Genomic DNA, 17454 nt, shown 5'->3' with positions numbered 1-17454 from the left:
GGCATTCAGCCAGTGCCTACCGCAGACTAGAGGCACATCAAAAAAGCTTGAACCTGCCCTGCCATCACCTCAAACAAGAGGTTGTGACGCGCTGGAACTCCACCCTCTATATGCTGCAGAGGATGGAGGAGCAGCAAAAGGCCATTCAGGCCTACACAGCCACCTACGACATAGGCAAAGGAGTGGGGATGCGCCTGAGTCAAGCGCAGTGGAGACTGATTTCCGTGTTGTGCAAGGTTCTGCAGCCATTTGAACTTGCCACACGAGAAGTCAGTTCCGACACTGCCAGCTTGAGTCAGGTCATTCCCCTGATCAGGCTGTTGCAGAAGCAGCTGGAGAAAGTGAGGGAGGAGCTGGTAAGCCATTGCGATTACAGCAAGCATGTAGCTCTTGTGGATGTAGCCCTTCGTACGCTTTGCCAGGATCCGAGGGTGGTCACTCTTTTAAAGTCAGAGGAATACATTCTGGCCACCGTGCTCGATCCTCGGTTTAAAGCGTATGTTGTGTCTCTGTTTCCGGCGGACACAAATCTACAGCGGTGCAAAGACCTGCTGGTCAGGAGATTGTCCTCTGAAGAGGACCGTGACATGCCAACAGCTCCACCCTCATTTTCTTCCACATCTATGGCTGCGAGGAAAAAGCTCAGTTTTCCCAAAAGAGGCACTGGCGGGGATGCTGATAACATCTGGTCCGGACTGAAGGACCTGCCAACCATTGCAGACATGTCTACTCTTGCTGCATTGGATGCTGTGACAATAGAAAAAATTGTGGATGATTACTTTGCTGACACCATCCAAGTAGACATGTCAGACAGTCCATATTGTTACTGGCAGGAAAAAAAGGCAGTTTGGAAGCCCCTGTACAAACTGGCTCTATTTTACCTGAGTTGTCCCCCCTCCAGTGTGTACTCGGAAAGAGTTTTTAGTGCAGCGGGGAACCTGGTCAGTGAGCGGCGAAGGAGGTTGCTTCCTCACAACGTTGAAAAAATGATGTTTATAAAAATGAATAATCAATTCCTCAATGAAGTACAGCACTGCCCTCCAGATACTACAGAGGGACCTGTGGTTGTGGAGTCCAGCGGGGACGAATTGATAATGTGTGATGAGGAGGAAGTACACACTGTAGGGGGAGAGGAATCAGAGGTTGAGGATGAGGACGACATCTTGCCTCAGTAGAGCCTGTTTAGTCTGTACAGGGAGAGATGAATAGCTTTTTTGGTGTGGGGGCCCAAACAAACCAATCATTTCAGTCAAAGTTGTTTGGTAGGCCCTGTCGCTGAAATGATTGGTTTGTTAAAGTGTGCATGTCCTATTTCAACAACAGACCTCTCAACTGCAGCTCATCCCTCCTCTGCGGGGATAATGTCTCCTGTGCTCTGACACGTCACTCTGTGTACTCTCAGCCTCAGGATCTGACACTACAGCTACCATGCCTCTTGTAGCAGCCCTCACTCCAGGGCCTCTTCCATGTGCAGTGTCCCCCTCTCTCTTGGGTTCACTATAGTGGCATGGAGTTCTCCCCCTCATCCAGGGCACACATTCCTTGCCCTGGCTCAGTCACCACGCTCAGACTTCCAGGCAATGCTGGGGGAGCCTGGGAGCTTCCACCCCAGGTCCCCAGCTACAACTCTCCTCTCCTGTGTCTTCTCTCTCTTTCTGACACTTTAAAGATCGTGCCTTTAAATGAAAAAGTCAGTCTTCATTGCACGACTATGTGCAAGTGCAACAGGGACATTTTTTTGGGTTTACAAAGTCAAACAATAACACTACGACCCTGTCTGTCTGGGGTCTGTCAATGACGAATTGTCTGGAGCATGTTTGGAGGAGGTATTGTGGCCCCGGTATCAAATTGGGTACCGGGGCCACCCCACTATGCAGTCCAGATACTTGTTTGGTGGAATTCCGACACGTGGAGGGTTTTTAAATTATATTGTGGCCTCGGTACCAAATTGTGTACCGGGGCCACCACACTACGCAGTCAAGATACTTGTTTGGTGGAATTCAGACCAGTTGAGGGTTTTATTATTATATTGTGTGGACCACTCTATCTATACCACACTACAACTCTATACCACTCTATTTCCTACTTTAATTCTATTTAATTCTATTTCCTACTTTAATTCTATCACTAATTAATTACCATAAAGAGGAACAAAAAAAAACAATTTTACCAAAAGTATAATATGACTTAGACTTACAAACACTACACTTTAAAGATCGTGCCTTTAAATGAAAAAGTCAGTCTTCATTGCACGACTATGTGCAACAGGGACATTTTTTTGGGTTTACAAAGTCAAACAATAACACTACGACCCTGTCTGTCTGGGGTCTGTCAATGACGAATTGTCTGGAGCATGTTTGGAGGAGGTATTGTGGCCCCGGTATCAAATTGGGTACCGGGGCCACCCCACTATGCAGTCCAGATACTTGTTTGGTGGAATTCCGACACGTGGAGGGTTTTTAAATTATATTGTGGCCTCGGTACCAAATTGTGTACCGGGGCCACCACACTACGCAGTCAAGATACTTGTTTGGTGGAATTCAGACCAGTTGAGGGTTTTATTATTATATTGTGTGGACCACTCTATCTATACCACACTACAACTCTATACCACTCTATTTCCTACTTTAATTCTATTTAATTCTATTTCCTACTTTAATTCTATTACTAATTAATTACCATAAAGAGGAACAAAAAAAAACAATTTTACCAAAAGTATAATATGACTTAGACTTACAAACACTACACTTTAAAGATCGTGCCTTTAAATGAAAAAGTCAGTCTTCATTGCACGACTATGTGCAACAGGGACATTTTTTTGGGTTTACAAAGTCAAACAATAACACTACGACCCTGTCTGTCTGGGGTCTGTCAATGACGAATTGTCTGGAGCATGTTTGGAGGAGGTATTGTGGCCCCGGTACCAAATTGTGTACCGGGGCCACCACACTACGCAGTCAAGATAGATAGATGCGTATTGCGTATCATAGATAAAGTACATTCAGTGGTGTGGGGCAAATTGAAAAATATTCCAAATGCACTGACATTATCAAAAACAAGAGGTTGTCACACGCTAAAACTCCAACATGTATATGATGGAGAGGATGGAGGAGCAGCCGTATGTGTAGTGTAATGCAGATCTGTTGAAGGTTTTTTATATATTTTATTGTGGTGCCCAGTGCCCACTCCTCTACGCAGTCCAGATACATTTATTGGTGCGAATCATAAAAGTTCAGGGTTTTTAATATATATTGTGGTGACCTACTCCTCTACGCAGTCCAGGTACATTTATTGGTGCGAATCATAAAAGTTCAGGGTTTTTAATAGATATTGTGGTGACCCACTCCTCTACGCAGTCCAGGTACATTTATTGGTGCGAATCATAAAAGTTCAGGGTTTTTAATATATATTGTGGTGACCCACTCCTCTACGCAGTCCAGGTACATTTATTGGTGCGATTCATAAAAGTTCAGGGTTTTTAATAGATATTGTGGTGACCCACTCCTCTACGCAGTCCAGGTACATTTATTGGTGCGAATCATAAAAGTTCAGGGTTTTTAATAGATATTGTGGTGACCCACTCCTCTACGCAGTCCAGGTACATTTATTGGTGCGAATCATAAAAGTTCAGGGTTTTTAATATATATTGTGGTGACCCACTCCTCTACGCAGTCCAGGTACATTTATTGGTGCGATTCATAAAAGTTCAGGGTTTTTAATATATATTGTGGTGACCCACTCCTCTACGCAGTCCAGGTACATTTATTGGTGCGATTCATAAAAGTTCAGGGTTTTTAATATATATTGTGGTGACCCACTCCTCTACGCAGTCCAGGTACATTTATTGGTGCGAATCATAAAAGTTCAGGGTTTTTAATAGATATTGTGGTGACCCACTCCTCTACGCAGTCCAGGTACAATTATTGGTGCGAATCATAAAAGTTCAGGGTTTTTAAGATATTGTGGTGACCCACTCCTCTACGCAGTCCAGGTACAATTATTGGTGCGAATCATAAAAGTTCAGGGTTTTTAATATATATTGTGGTGACCCACTCCTCTACGCAGTCCAGGTACATTTATTGGTGCGAATCATAAAAGTTCAGGGTTTTTAATATATATTGTGGTGACCCACTCCTCTACGCAGTCCAGGTACATTTATTGGTGCGATTCATAAAAGTTCAGGGTTTTTAATATATATTGTGGTGACCCACTCCTCTACGCAGTCCAGGTACATTTATTGGTGCGAATCATAAAAGTTCAGGGTTTTTAATATATATTGTGGTGACCCACTCCTCTACGCAGTCCAGGTACATTTATTGGTGCGAATCATAAAAGTTCAGGGTTTTTAATAGATATTGTGGTGACCCACTCCTCTACGCAGTCCAGGTACAATTATTGGTGCGAATCATAAAAGTTCAGGGTTTTTAAGATATTGTGGGGACCCACTCCTCTACGCAGTCCAGGTACAATTATTGGTGCGAATCATAAAAGTTCAGGGTTTTTAATATATATTGTGGTGACCCACTCCTCTACGCAGTCCAGGTACATTTATTGGTGCGAATCATAAAAGTTCAGGGTTTTTAATATATATTGTGGTGACCCACTCCTCTACGCAGTCCAGGTACATTTATTGGTGCGATTCATAAAAGTTCAGGGTTTTTAATATATATTGTGGTGACCCACTCCTCTACGCAGTCCAGGTACATTTATTGGTGCGAATCATAAAAGTTCAGGGTTTTTAATAGATATTGTGGTGACCCACTCCTCTACGCAGTCCAGGTACAATTATTGGTGCGAATCATAAAAGTTCAGGGTTTTTAAGATATTGTGGTGACCCACTCCTCTACACAGTCCAGGTACAATTATTGGTGCGAATCATAAAAGTTCAGGGTTTTTAATATATATTGTGGTGACCCACTCCTCTACGCAGTCCAGAAAGATACCTTGTTGCAACGTTTTGGACTAATAACTATATTGTGAGGTGTTCAGAATACACTGTAAATTAGTGGAAATGCTTGTTATTGAATGTTATTGAGGTTAATAATAGCCTAGGAGTGAAAATAAGCCCAAAAACTTGATTTTTAAACTTTTTATGTTTTTTTCAAAAAAAATCCGAATCCAATACCTTAAATCCGAACCGAGACCTTTCGTCAAGTGTTTTGCGAGACAAATCCGAACCTCAAAAATAACGAAAATCCGGATCCAAAACACAAAACACGAGACCTCAAAAGTCGCCGGTGCACATCCCTAATATATATATATATATATATATATATTTATATTATATTATATATACACATATACATATGTATGTGTGAGTGTAAAATAAACAGGTTTGACTAGCAATTCCTAAACTCAAAGATATTTGCAGTTCGATGTAGTGAAGCAAAATTTTAACCCCCACACACACAAATGTAAAAAATTATATTGGCAATGTATTGTTAGACAGTGGCACATAACTTAACACAGTATTAACTTTTATTTTTGGATTTGTCCTTTATTGTAGGTGCCAATTTGGCTGAAGAGAATTTTGAGGATGAGCTGGTGGAGGAGTCAATTGATGTGGAAGAGCATCAGATGACTGAGGAAGCAGAAGTCAGTGAACGGGAATCACTGCAATCCTGCTATCACAGTATTCTGGAGACTAATACCACTATTCAGTCCAACACCATAGACATTTCAACCACCCTCACCCGTATGGAGCATACTTTACACAGTACCCTCACCCATATAGAGAACACTTTGGACCTAAACCTGACCTCAATAAACAATACCCTTACATGTCTCACTGACTTTATTTCTATCCATATCACCAACAATCCTTCAGCACGCATTTCCCAGGAATCTTCTTCTACTTCTTTCTCTCCACCTCTCAGTCATATCTATCAACCATACTGCACCCCACCTGATTATCGTTTCACAAGTAGACCCTATCACGTGCACCCGTGTTCACATACTGATCCACTCCCCTCTCAAGGTCCTATTGTTTATAGCGCAAGACCCCAAATGCAACACCATCCTTTCCAAAGAACCCAATATTTCAACATACCATTTACTGTATCTATAACAATCCGTCATACAACTCTAATTTACCTCCACCTGCCCGTTCTGCTATCTCTGCCCATGCTGCCATCTCTGCCCGACCTGCCATCTCTACCCCTTCTGCCACCTCTGCCCCTCCTGCCATCTCAGCCACCCGAGCACCCCGTGCCACCTGTGCCACACAATCGACGGCTGCTGCCCACCCATTCTCTGCTGCTCCACTGGCCTCTGCGTCCTCTCCACTGTTGCCTTCCACATTACGGGTTACCCGAAGCCAGACTCATCCAAGAACAGCAGCAACTATTGTTCCAGCAAAGAGGCCACGTAAATCAAAGTCCTTACAATGTAAATAAAATATATAATGATATACTTCTTAGTTATGTATGTTTTCTTTAGTTAAATACAAACTTTTAGGTACTATTAGGTACTATTTTTTATCTTTTAACCTAAATAGACATCATATATGTAGTACTTGAAAGTGTTAATATTCATGTCTTAAGTTTAATAGCTAAGTAGACATATTACAATGGAGCATTCTAATATCTTTCCCTTTTAAATAGAGATGGTCACTGACCCCCGTCTTTTGGTTTTGTATTCGGTTTTGGATCTGGATTACCTTCGTGTTTTAGTTTTGGTTTTGCAAAACCGCCCTTGCGTGTTTTGGTTTTGGTTTTGGTTTTGGTTTTGTTTTGCTATTTTTGAAAAAAATACAATTTTTTTGGTCTAAAATAACCTAATTTAGTGCTCCACCAGTTTCTTGGATAAGTGAGGTAATTCTAAAGCTAATAAATTATGAAAAAAAACAGTTTAATCCCTGGTAGGCCGTCCTTAATTCGAACAATTGTCTGCAAATTATACAGACAAGGCTGGTTGTCTACCTCCTCCATCTTTGATTATTGGCAATGTAGCTATCGTCTTTGGGTGTATATTACACCCTACACTTGTAGTTGAATATTAAAAAAAGCAGCCTGCACAGACTGTGGAACTAGAAAGTAAAATTACATGGACCACGGTAGTTTGGTGGCTATCTATGCCCCCCTCGCCCTCCACTTGTAGTTGAATATAAAAAAAGCAGCCTGCACAGACTGTGGAACTAGAAAGTAAAATTAAATGGACCACGGTAGTTTGGTGGCTATATATGCCCCCCCCCCCGCCCTCCACTTGTAGTTGAATATAAAAAAAGCAGCCTGCACAGACTGTAGAACTAGAAATTTGAATATACAAAGAAATGGACAAAGGCAGTTTGGTATCTGTCTGCATCAGATCCCCTCTCCACTAGGAGTAAAATAGAAAACTATTCAGCCGTTATATAATCTAGAATATAAATAGGAATTGAGAAAAGCAATTTGGTATCTGTCTGCATCATAATCATCAACATCCTCATTAGCGCCCTCGTCACCTCCACAAATCTCCCCCTCATCCTCTTCTATTTCCAAAGTGGCATCCTCAATTTGTGTATCACCGGCTACACTCAGGCTGTTCAGGTACACATCAACAGAACTGCTGAAAGGACCCTTCTTTATGGGTACACTAACAGAATGCTCACGATTAGACATACCACTGGTGGATGGACTCTCCACAGGGATTGGTGTCATTTGTGAATCAGAGCAAACATTATCCTCTAAAGCCTTACTGTTATCTTGCAGCTCGGCCTTGACGCATAACAGCAGTTGTGCACCAATTATAGTCTCGGTAACTTTTTGGGATCTGACACTAATAGCTGAAGGTGAAGGCCTCAATCTCTCTTTGCCACTGCGTGTGTAGAATGGCATGTTTGCAAAAAAAAAATTATTGTCACTTAACTTTTGCTCAGTAACACTTCTTTTTCGCTTCAACACAGTAAATTTTTGGGGGGTTTTTGGTTTTTGGACTGATTTCGAAACACTCTGTAGTTTGACATCGCCTCACCCAGATGACGTACTGGGAACACTAACATCAGGACTGGTGACAGAACCTGGTTGCTCATTCTGATCATATGTGGACTGCTTTGAATCCATTCTGAGCGCAAAGCACTTGTAGTGGTAAAAATGATTTGGTAGATACTGCTGACAGATATGACTTTTGACAGCCAGAAATATCAGAAATATTTATGCACAATTATGGGGGACACCCCAAAAGCACTGAGTGCTAAAAATTATTTGGTAGATACTGCTGACTTTTAAAGGCCAAATTCCATTGTCTTGATCGGTCTGGTGGTGCTCTAATGTATGCGCCAACCACTGTGTCCGATATCATTGCTCTGTGTGTGGTGTTTCATAATATCGCCATTAGAAGTGAGGTTCCTTGGGTTGAAGAAGCCAAGGTTGCTGGCCAGGAGGTGGTAGATGCTGGCCCAGCCCACCTGAATCGGTTGATGCTGTCACAATTAAAGTATACTTTTCTTTTAAGTTTTTGTTTTTTTTTAAAACTAAAGAAAACATAAATAAATGAGAAGTATATCATTCTATATTTTATTTACAATGTTGGGGAAAAAAACTCAAAGCACATTACTTTGATTTGCGTTGTCTCTTTGCTAGTACAGTAGTTGCTGCTGTTCTTGGATGAGTCTGGCTTCGGACAACCTGTGATGTGGAAGGCAACAGTGAGGAGGAAGCAGAGGCCAGATGAGCAGCAGAGAGTGGGTGTGCAGCAGATTTTGATTGTGTGGTACACGTTTGACAGGTGGCACGGGGTGCAGGAGGAGCAGAGATGGCAGGAGGGGCAGAGATGGCAGGAAGAGCAGATATGGCAGGAGGGGCAGTGATGGCAGGAGGAGCAGTTAGAGCCAAATGAGTGCTGTACAACGGACTATAATGGGTATATGAATACATTGGTTCATTGGATGGTCTTTCATTCGAGGTTTAGCGCTATAAACAATAGGACCTTGACAGGGGAGTGGTTCAATATGTGAAAACGGGTGAACGTGATGGGGTCTACTTGTGGTATGATAATCAGGTGGGGTGTAGTATGGATGACGGGTAGGACTGACAGAAGGAGAGAAAGAATTAGGAGAAGATTTCAGGGAAATAGGTGCTGTAGGCTTGTTTGTGATATATATTGAAATAATGTCAATGAGACGTATGAGGGTATTGTTTATTGAGGTTAGGTTTTGGTCTAAAGCGTACGGGTGAGGGTACTATGTAAAGTATGCTCCATACGCGTGAGGGTTGTGACAATTTCTGTGGTGTTGGTCTGAATAGTGTTATTAGTTTCCCTAATACTGCGATAGCAGGCGTGCAGTGGTTCCCGTTCACTGACTTCTGCTTCCTCAGTCATCTGATGCTCTTCCACATAAATTGGCTCCTCCACCAGCTCATCATCAAAATTGTCCTCAGCTGAATTGGCACCTACAATGAAGGGCAAATCCAAAAAGAAAAGTTAATACCGTGTTAAGTTATGTGCCACTGTCTAACGATACATTGCCAATAGAAGTTTTTACATGTGTGTGTGGGGGTTGAAATATTGCTTCATTACTTCTCACTACATCGAACTGCAAATATGTTTGAGTTTAGGAATTGCTAGTTAAGGGTCAATTTTTTTTTTTACACACACGCACACGCACACGCACACGTACATGTGTATACATATATATATATATATATATATGTGTGTGTGTGTATGTATATGTGTATATATATATGTATGTATGTGTGTGTGTATATATATATGTATGTATATACATATATATAATATATATATATATATATATATATATATATATATATATATATATATATATATATATATATAGTGGCAAGAGCCCGCTACTGCTGAAGCACACGCAAACAACTTATTCTTTTTGTGTGACTTTATTTTCAGGATGGTTAAAATGTATTTGACACCGTATGACTTTCACAGCAATTATGGAGACCCTAAACGCTAGCTAGACATAGACCAGCTCTCTCAAGGCCAGCCAGCGTCCCTAGAGTTGGTCTCAGTGAACAAATTACATAATCAAGCTTTTCTACATGATTCTCCTCCCCCAGCTTTAGCTTGATGGGCAGGTGACACACCCACCTTCCCTTTAAGAGGAAACGCCCATCACTGGCTCTGTTTGCACTAACAGACACACCCTGTCTGTTTGCTGTGAGGAAGGAGCTTTCAAATCATGTAAGTTTACCAAACTTTACCTATTCATAAGTCTTTACCTGGTTTAACTTCAATCTAGGTGCATATGTGCCAATGTCTTACTCTGAATCCAAATACTGAAATTTAGAGGTCTGCGCACTCCAAGGATTGGTGGAGGGAAAAGGGATGCTGCCACTATTTCAGGTGAAGGATAGCCTGTACTTCACAGAACGATTTAAAATAAATACAGAAAGAAGTCGGCGCAGGGGAATGGGATAATTGGATAACAGCAGGATACAGACAATCAACAATATCAAAAAGTTCAAATGTATAAGTCCTACCCCACTTCCATTGGGGAATGTCACTGACGTTACCAGTAGGTGATCACACAATTCTATTAGAATGTCTGTTGGTGCCCATGGATACTCTTGTAAGTTATTCAGTTCCTCCTCATAAAAGAGGTCCAATTCATGGGGAAAGAAAAGAGAAAAATGTGCTCATAGCGTAAAAACAATAACTGTATTTATTAAAACCATCATTAAAAAAATTCACATTGAGTAGAGGTGTTGGTTTCTATAAAGGTTTCTTTTAAAATTGACCCTCAAACACTCGCGGGAAGGCACGATTATGTGGATCTCCGTATTTTCAGTGAATCCAGCCGTCCTCCGTCTCAGAGTGCCGGTGAGAATCCTGTGACGTCTGGGAGGCGTGGTTCCTACGTGGATGTTTCCAATTGGCCCAACGTGTTTCATCACAGATTGTGACTTCATCAGGGGTTGTGTCTAAGGGTTTGACTTCCTCCTTTAAATACTATCAGTCTTCCAGTGATAATACCATTCATTAACTGAAAACAACTGCAGTAGTATCCGCTATGCCTCATTATACTATTGTAGTCCGTGACATAAAATCAAATTGGGTAAACTTATCGGGACTAACAGTGAAGTAGGCGAAGCTAACACTTCCCACTTCATACATATTCCCAATATATTATTCACAGTGTTTAAACTGCTTAAACACTATTTGACACAGTGTAAAAATCCAATGCAAATATACAATCGTAGCTCATTTGGCCCTTATTAAGACAAGGTGGTACCATGATATATTTTGAGTATCTCAAAGCCTGAATATGTAAAATATAAACAGTTGTTTGAAATTGGGCTAAATGTTTTATTTCCTACTAGAGGAAAGAAGCAAGCTCAAAATCAATATTCAATCCTAAGGGTGTCAGTGTCTTCAATCTATAGATCCACTTAGCTTCCTCACAATTAATTCTCTTAATAAAATCTCCTCCCCTCCAATCCTCCTTGACATCAAAAATAGCAACAAATGTAATGCCAGATGGATCTGGTCCATGGATTTCTTTAAAATGTTTTGATAAGCTATGTGTTTCTATACCCAACCTAATATTGCGAATGTGTTCTGCAATCCTGACTTTGAGTTGCCTCACTGTTTGCCCCACATACTGTAGCCCACAAGGGCAGGTAATTAGGTACACTACTCCCTTGGAGTCACATGTAAGTCTACTCTTAATGTGGAACATTCCATGTGTAATATTGGATTTGAATGTTTGTATTCCTTTAGTGTTCTTTATTTTTACAGTTCTGCCTGGGAGACATCTAGTACAGTAATAGAAATTGGATTTTATGGCTTCTTTCGTAAGCCAATTTGTCTCCATTTCTAACTTCTGAGGTAAATGACTATGTACTAGCTTGTTTTTGAGATTTGGTGCTTTCCTAAAAGTGATCTGTGGGTTTCTTGGTAGTACTTTGCCTAAAATCTCATCCTGCAAAAGCAGGTGCCAATGTTCCCTCAGAAGTTTCCTAACTTGCGGAGTAGAGTCCGAATATTGAGTGATAAATGAGAAGTTCCTCACTGTTGTTTCATCCTATTTTCTGTTTTTATATACAAGGAGTTCCCCTCTGTTCCTACTACTGGTGTTTTCTATGATCTCGTCTATTCCACTTGAATTATATCCCCTTTCTATGAATCTGGTTTTCAAAATTTCACTTTGGTTTTTAAAGGTCTCTAGACTGGAACAGTTTCTTCTTAGCCTAATAAATTGGCCCGAAGGAATGTTTTGTAGCCATTTACATTAATGGTTACTGGTTATGTCAATAAAACTATTGCAATCCACTAGTTTGAAATGTGTACTTGCTTCTATCTTGTTTTCATTTATAGATATGTCCAAATCTAGAAAGATTACATGGTTTTTACTCCTAGTGGTGGTGAATGACAAATTGCGGTCATTTTTGTCCATCTCTGAGATGAATTTGCATAAAGACTCTTCACTCCCCCTCCAAATGAAGAGGATGTCATCTATAAATCTCCGCCACAGGACCAAGTTCGCAAACAGAGTTGGATTTGCCCACACACATTCCTCCTCCCACCTGCTCATGAATATGTTGGCATAGCTGGGTGCAAACTTGGTTCCCATGGCGGTGCCCCTAACCTGTAGGTAATGTTCATTCTCGAACCAAAAATGGTTATGATTTAAAATGAAATGAATACTTTTAACCATGAATTCAACCTGAACAAATTGAATTCATGGTTAAAAGTATTCATTTCAAGTTGGCACCCAGCTATGCCAACATATTCATAAGCAGGTGGGAGGAGGAATGTGTGTGGGCAAATCCAACTCTGGTTGCGAACTTGGTCCTGTGGTGGAGATTTATAGATGACATCCTCTTCATTTGGAGGGGGAGTGAAGAGTCTTTATGCAAATTCATCTCAGAGATGGACAAAAATGACCGCAATTTGTCATTCACCACCACTAGGAGTAAAAACCATGTAATCTTTCTAGATTTGGACATATCTATAAATGAAAACAAGATAGAAGCAAGTACACATTTCAAACCAGTGGATTGCAATAGTTTTATTGACATAACCAGTAACCATTAATGTAAATGGCTACAAAACATTCCTTCGGGCCAATTTATTAGGCTAAGAAGAAACTGTTCCAGTCTAGAGACCTTTAAAAACCAAAGTGAAATTTTGAAAACCAGATTCATAGAAAGGGGATATAATTCAAGTGGAATAGACGAGATCATAGAAAACACCAGTAGTAGGGACAGAGGGGAACTCCTTGTATATAAAAACAAAAAATATGATGGATCAACAGTGTGGAACTTCTCATTTATTACTCAATATTCGGACTCTGCTCCGCAAGTTAGGAAACTTCTGAGGAAACATTGACACCTGCTTTTGCAGGATGAGATTTTAGGCAAAGTACTACCAAAAAACCCACAGATCACTTTTAGGAAAGCACCAAATCTCAAAAACAAGCTAGTACATAGTCATTTACCTCAGAAGTTAGAAATGGAGACAAATTGGCTTACGAAAGAAGCCATAAAATCTAATTTCTATTACTGTACTAGATGTCTCCCAGGCAGAACTGCAAAAATAAAGAACACTAAAGGAATGCAAACATTCAAATCCAATATTACACATGGAATGTTCCACATTAAGAGTAGACTTACATGTGACTCCAAGGGAGTAGTGTACCTAATTACCTGCCCTTGTGGGCTACAGTATGTGGGGCAAACAGTGAGGCAACTCAAAGTCAGGATTGCAGAACACATTCGCAATATTAGGTTGGGTATAGAAACACATAGCTTATCAAAACATTTTAAAGAAATCCATGGACAAGATCCATCTGGCATTACATTTGTTGCTATTTGTGATGTCAAGGAGGATTGGAGGGGAGGAGATTTTATTAAGAGAATTAATTGTGAGGAAGCTAAGTGGATCTATAGATTGAAGACTATGACACCCTTAGGATTGAATATTGATTTTGAGCTTGCTTCTTTCCTCTAGTACAGGCCTGTCCAACCTGCGGCCCTCCAGGTGTTCTGAAACTACAAGCCCCAGCATGCATTGCCAGTAGACAACCTGTTGATAGCTGGAAGTGCATGTTGGGACTTGTAGTTTCACAACATCTGGAGGGCCGCAGGTTGGACAGGCCTGCTCTAGTAGGAAATAAAACATTTAGCCCAATTTCAAACAACTGTTTATATTTTACATATTCATATTCAGGCTTTGAGATACTCAAAATATATCATGGTACCACCTTGTCTCAATAAGTGCCAAATGAGCTACGAATGTATATTTGCATTGGATTTTTACACTGTGTCAAATAGTGTTTAAGCAGTTTAAACACTGTGAATAATATATTGGGAATATGTATGAAGTGGGAAGTGTTAGCTTCGTCTACTTCGCTGCTAGTCCCGATAAGTTTACACAATTTGATTTTATGTCACGGACTACAATAGTATAATGAGGCATAGCGGATACTACCGCAGTTGTTTTGAGTTAATGAATGGTATTATCACTGGAAGACAGGAGGAAGTCAAACCCTTAGACACACCCCCTGATGAAGTCACAATCTGCGACGAAACGCGTTGGGCCAATTGGAAACATCCACATAGGAACCACGCCTCCCAGACGTCACAGGATTCTCACCGGCACTCTGAGAATGAGGACGCTGGATTCACTGAAAATACGGAGATCCACATAATCCTGCCTTCCCGCGAGTGTTTGAGGGTCGATTTTAAAAGAAACCTTTATAGGAACCAACACCTCTACTCAATGTGAGTGTTTTTAATGATGGTTTTAATAAATACAGTTATTGTTTTTACGCTATGAGCGCATTTTTCTCTTTTCTTTCCCCATGAATTGGACCTCTTTTATGAGGAGGAACTGAATAACTTACAAGAGTGTCCATTGGCACCAACAGACATTCTAATAGAATTGTGTGATCACCTACTAGTAACGACAGTGACATTCCCCAAAGGAAGTGGGGTCGGACTTATACTTTTGAACTTTTTGATATTGTTTATTGTCTGTATCCTGCTGTTATCCAATTATCCCATCCCCATGCGCCGACTTCTTTCTCAATGTCTTACTCTGCTTGTATGCTTTCTCTGCATCTTGTCAGATAAATGCCTCCCTTTGTTACATATCCCTCCCCCTAGCGTCTCCAAGTAGGGGGACGTGGACTTCGCGAGGAGCGCATATTTTCGTGAAAATGCATCTGCATTCTTGTGCAGAATCCCAGGTCTATGTTCTACTGAGAACTTGAAAGGTTGCAGTGCCAAGAACCAGTGGGTTACCGTGGCATTTACCTCCCGCTTGTTCTGCATCCATCTCAATGGTGCATGATCTGTTATTAAGGTGAACTCTCTGCCTAGGAGATAATAGCGCAGAGCTTCTGTAGCCCATTTTATGGCGAGACATTCTTTCTCCACCGTGGCATATTTTTGTTCCCTTGGAAGCAACTTGTGACTTAAGTACAGGACAGGGTTTTCTACTCCATTATTTTCCTGTGACAAGACTGCACCTAAGCCAACACCAGAAGCATCAGTTTGGAGCAAGAACCTCCGGGTAAAATCCGGTGCTTGTAGAACTGGAGAGGAACAAAGAGCTAACCGAAGATCAGACCAGGCGGTTTCTGCAGGGTCAGACCAGTTTAATCTGTCTGGACAACTTTTTTTTAACATGTCCGTAAGTGGAGCAGCTCTAGTGGCGAAGTGGCTTACAAACCGCCTGTAGTAACCTACTAAGCCTAAAAAGGTTCTTAACTGCAACTTTTTTTTCTGGTCTTGCCCAATTTTTGACTGCTTCCACTTTGTCTAGCTGGGGTTTTACACGCCCTCAACCAACAACGTACCCCAAATATTTGCTTCTCTCATGGCTATGGCACATTTCTCTGGGTTAGCTGGTAACCTTGCTGACCTTAATGAAGCTAAGACCACCTCAACTTTGGCTAAATGTGATCCCCAGTCTGGGGTATAAATCACTATATCGTCCAAATAAGCGGCTGCATAAGCTGCGTGAGGTCGTAGCAATTTATACATGGCCCTTTGGAAGGTAGCAGGTGCCCCATGCAACCCAAAGGGTAGGACTTTATATTGATAGATACCATTAGGGGTGGAAAATGCAGTCTTTGGCTTGGCTGTGGAAATCAGGGGAACTTGCCAATTGCCCTTTGTTAGATCAAGAGTTGTCAAATAGTTGCTACCAGCAAGATTTTCCACCAGTTCATCCACACGTGGCATCGGATTGGCATCAAACTGCGACATACTGTTTAGGCGCCTAAAGTCATTGCAGAACCTAATTGTCCCATTGGGTTTCAGGACAAGCACAATGGGACTTTTCCACTCACTAGTGGACTCTTCAATCACGTCTAACTGGAGCATCTTCTCGATCTTCTATCTCACGTCCACCCGTCTGGCTTCTGGAATATGATACGGCTTCTGCTTTACAATGACTCCTGGTGGAGTGAAAATGTTGTGTTCGAATCAGGTAGTGCGCCCAGGGAGGGAAGAGAAGACATCCCTGTTCCAGAAAATCATTTCTTCAGTCTGTTGTCTCTGCTTAACGGACAATGCTGGCTCTATGGGCACTTCAGACTTTTCAATGGCAGTACTCACTACCTAAGGAGAGGTTTCCTCATCATGCCAAGGTTTAAGGAGGTTAACATGATATATTTGCTTCTCCCTTCTCCTACCTAACTGGCGGACTCTGTAATTGACAGGACCGACAGCCTCTAGATCTTAATATGGCCCCTGCCAATGGGCGAAAAGTTTGCTTTCCTGGGTAGGAACCAGTACTGGGACCTTGTCCCCAGGCTTAAAAGATCGAACAACAGCACTTTTGTCATAACTTTTCTTTCGTCATTCCTGAGCCTCTTTTACATATTGCTGCACAATGGGCCCTATCTTTCCTAGCCTCTCATACATTTGGGACACATATTGTACTAGATTTGGCTCCCTGGGACCTTGCTGCTCCCATCCTTCTTTTAACATATCCAAGATACCCCTGGGCTGTCTCCCAAACAATAACTCAAAGGGACTAAACCCTGTTGAATCTTGAGGTACCTCACGGATGGCAAACATCAAATAGGGAATAAGAGTGTCCCAATCTTTTTTCTCTTGAGCCACTGCTTTCCTGAGCATGTGCTTTAATGTGCGGTTAAAGCGTTCCACCTAGCCATCTGTTTGTGGATGGTACACGGAGGTATGAAGCGCCGTAACCCCTAACAACTGGCACATGTCCTTCATCAGTTTGGACATGAATGGAGTACCCTGATCTGTGAGAATTTCTTTGGGCATTCCCAAACGTGTAAACATCAATACAAGTTCTCTAGCTATGGTACTGGACTTTATGTTTCGTAGGAGAATTGATTCTGGATACCTGGTTGCATAGTCAAGAACCACTAGTATATATTGGTGCCCACGTGCTGATTTTTCCAGTGGACACACAAGGTCCATGGCTATCCGTTCAAAAGGAACTTGTACTTTTGGTATTGGAATGAGAGGTGCCCTGTACATGGGTTTGGGACAGGTTCTCTGACAAATGAGACAGGAC

This window comes from Mixophyes fleayi, chromosome 8 (assembly GCF_038048845.1).
Source record: "Mixophyes fleayi isolate aMixFle1 chromosome 8, aMixFle1.hap1, whole genome shotgun sequence".
Lineage (NCBI taxonomy): Eukaryota > Metazoa > Chordata > Amphibia > Anura > Limnodynastidae > Mixophyes > Mixophyes fleayi.
Note: the sequence above shows the minus strand (reverse complement) of the source record.